Source organism: Sinocyclocheilus rhinocerous, unplaced genomic scaffold, assembly GCF_001515625.1.
Source record: "Sinocyclocheilus rhinocerous isolate Xijiao unplaced genomic scaffold, SAMN03320098_v1.1 scaffold503, whole genome shotgun sequence".
Taxonomy (NCBI): domain Eukaryota; kingdom Metazoa; phylum Chordata; class Actinopteri; order Cypriniformes; family Cyprinidae; genus Sinocyclocheilus; species Sinocyclocheilus rhinocerous.
The window spans coordinates 156,389-160,386 of NW_015643185.1; positions in this window are offsets into that span (position 1 = coordinate 156,389).

The following is a 3,998-nucleotide window of genomic DNA, read 5'->3' on the forward strand; positions in this document are numbered from 1 at the left end:
CACAAACACACACACGTACGCTTTTGCTGGTGTCATTGTCTTGTCTGCGTAGGACCGCAGACACTACAACAGTGTTGGGTTTCAGGGCTATATCTGTCCCAGCCCAGTCTGTGCTGCTCCAGTTACAATAGCAAGGTCACACACGCACATACACACAGGGAAGTGAAAAAAAAATCATATTTCATGTCTGTGAAATAAGCAGTAATGGGTGTTTGGGTGGTGTGTGCAGCTATACGAAGAGTGATTTCAGTAAGACGTGACCTTAAATTGTCCTTCATACACCCTATTAATCAACATAAACAGCTGTAACGGCTTCTTTTAAGAGCACATCATTATAGAGAAAGTAAGTTTGAAAATGGGAATAAAATGGTATATATCAGAGAGAATAATTTAATCTGTTTTTTTCAGGACATCTGGATATCAGAGTAAAAAAAAGGGTAATTGCGACTCTTATGTTTCCCAATTGTAATTTTAAATCTCATACTGTGACTATATTTCACCATTTCAGCTTTGATTTTGCTAAACTGCTACTCTATGTCTTACAAAGCAGACTTTATTTCTTGCATTTGAGACATTTTTCATAATTGCAACTTTGTCTTGCATGGAGACTTTGTATCTCACAGCGTAACTATATCTTGCACTTGCGAATACTTCTCGTAATTGCAACTTTATTTCCTGTAATTGTGACTTTATATCTCACAGTGTGACTTATGTTCTTATTTTAAACTTTATCTCACAATTACATTTGTTACTTTTTACTCTGAGGTGGAAAAAGGCTTCAATAGCTAGAGTTCACTATGGCATATTTGAAATACTAACTTAGTAAATAATTACTTAGAGAATAAGTGAAAACAAATAAGAAGGGAGAAGTAAAAGGGCTGAGTATGAAAGAGGAGGAGGAGGAGGAGGAGAGAGGGAAAAATCAAGGAAATTTGAGTCAATAATGAGAGCGATATATGATGCTGTTGCTGACTCCTCATGACAAATCCAGACATGTAATGTACGTTTGGTTGCGCTGCACACACAGTATCAAGATTCTGAGATTCACTGTTTCTCCCATAAACACACACACACACACACACACATGTCTGGTTTACGATCTTTGTGGGGACTGAGAGTGTACATTGAGTGTGTGTGTTTATGCTTCTCTGACATTTTGCCCTTTTATCAATCTCCTCTCTGTAACACCTCCATCCAGACGGAGGGTCAGCCAGCCGTATCAGCACTGACAAAATAAATCTGACACAGGAATGTGTGTGTTTAAATCTGACACTGGAATGAATGAGACTCCGCCACACACAAACCCTAGAGAGAAATCCAGTCCTTACTCTAACCAGTCACAATTAGACCTCTGAGCCTACTCTTAAAAAATATATACCACTGTGAAACTGAATCCTGCAGCAAAAAGTACAGAGGGATAGGGTAGGATTGCACTCTTCTTTGCACGTCGTCCAGGAGTGGAGAGAAAAAAAACAGAGGGGAAAAGAAGGAGAGAGAGAAGTGGTAAAGGTTGAAGGGGAGATTTGGGTCAATGTTGGCCAGTTTAAAAAAAAAGTTAGAAACAGAAGAAAATGAAAAACCAAAATATGAATAACAAGGAATAAAAGTAAACAAAAAGAAAAGAAAAATAAATGAAGCAAAGAAAACAAACAAAATAAGTTAAAAATTACAATAAAACAAAAAAAATGTCTGGTCTGAAATTCTGCTCATGAAATTTGTGGAAATGTTTATATTTAGTTCCTCTTTTCATGTTTGACTGAAAATTTTGCCATTTGGAAAGCACTCATCAATACTGTCAAATCATCAGAGTGTGTATTTTTGATCTAGGTGATTTTTTTTTTCATCTTCCTTGTGATTTCCAACACATTGCTTGACAAATTTTTGACTTGAATATTAAACCTTCTCCCAAAATAAATTGGCAAACTTGAATGTTTTGTCAAACTGAACTCCATTTTGGCCAGAAATTTGAGACACCTTCTCCCACTAACACACACACATGCAAACACGCACACACTTGGCTTTAAGGTTCACTCCTCCACTTTAGCCAGAACAAATAACCTATGCACACAGGTGCTAACCATGCATTCAGCTTTTACATTACTCTATAACTAAAATTATTTTGGCTCTATGTCCACCTAACCAACCTAGTCTACCTTTAGGCAAAATGATCTTGGCATCTTGTGTAAGTGAACTCTACACTGAGGCACCTTGGAACTAACTGAAACTGTTCTTGTAACTGTACCTGGAAAGGAAGTGATGAACATAATTTAGCACTGATTGGGATTTGGCAAAAAATGAAGCATAAAAAAAAAAACTAAATGAACCTCAAGAATGCACAATTGACATCAGCTCATAGCTGCCTGAGACGCTTACTGACCTCTCCACTGGTTTTGATTGTACTCTTGATAGGAAACCCAGGAGGGATTTTTCTTAAATAAGAGCACCGCAATAAGATGGATACTGATATAAATAATGAGAAATCCAACCCAAATGCCCGTGGACATTGATTTCCATCTAAGCCAACTGATACACCAGGACAGTGTGTACACAACCCACCAGCAGTGTTAGACCAACTCTTCGCTGAGCCGTGTGGTGTGGCAATGAGCGAGTGTGATTGAACAGACTGGGTGGGACAGTCTCCAAGCCAATGGCCGCAAAGCTAGCAGCCATTTTAACAGTTCGCCAAAATGCTTGGTGAGGTCTGTACCCTGTAATCCTCAATCAAATCAGCGAGTAAATGAATTTTCATTGCACAATAAACCAGCAAACAATCCACAAACACTGTTCTCCAGTAGTGCAGACTACTTATCTTCTAGTTTTTTTCTCCAAGGATGGATGAGTTTCCAGCTCCTTCCCAGGGATGAAATGAAAGTTCACTCCATCCTTCTGGTTTTGTACTCCCTCCAGGGTGTGTACATTTCGCTCTTCCTGTATTTTTTGTGGTGTCCAGTTCCGGAATTACTCTCCCTCAGAAAGGAGAGAAAGGAAAGAGGTTAAGAAAGAGTACAGCGTGTTTTGCTCGTGTTGCAGATACTGATAGTCAGAGTAAGTGAGGGGGAGAGTGAGAGAAAGATTTGAGAGGAGAGAGTATTCAGAGTTTTCTGTCCATCTTTTAGAGCGGCTCTGCATCTGTATTAGTCTTTCTTACTGAAGCTATTGAATCAGAAGCATCAGACTCCAAATGTACAGACAGATTAAACTGAGCTTCTTTGAATGCACACACAAAGCAGAAAACTGGTCCATCCATCTGTGGCAGGATTTGACTGGCCCTGTTCCAAATTATAGTTATTCATGAGCATGTCTGATTGGCAGCCTGGCAGACCTATTGTGTTTGGTTTAAGCTCCGCCTTCTTGTAAATCTGTTTATGTACACTGTAATCTTGCACTGCAATGCCGCCTCCAACCAGCAGGGGGAAGTCCTCTCAACAAGGATGAGAAATATTTCTTTCATCAACAAGTAGACTGAGAACAGACTATGCCTGAAGACATCGTATTTGAAGGTCAAACATCACGTCCGATCTACTTCCCAGATTAACACTTTGTGTCAGTCTTTGTTTAGCCGAAAGGGGTGGAGACGGAGCAGACTGCTGCCCAATCCGGATAATATGTCTGCATATTATGTCACAACGTGTATGTGCGGGTTTGGAAAAGTGGAGCAAGCAAGGTTGACATCTTGACTAGCTGGATTGTGGATGAAGTCTGTGGACAGCTGATGGTCTGTGCTGCAGTGCAGTCCTCTTTATCCCTTTGGTGAGATGTTGTTTCTATTTGAGAGAGAGGGGGGAAATAAAAGAAAGAAGGAGTCACGGGTAAATTATTGCATACAGCCTTGTTGGTCTTTTTTGATCAGTTTGAATGATTCATGAGACTAAAAGATCAACTCAGGGATAAATTTGAGAGTTATCAAAGTATTAAAGGTATAGTTCACCCTAAAATCAAAATTTTGTCATCATTTACTCGCCCTCATGTCATTCCAAACCTTTATATGTGGAATAATC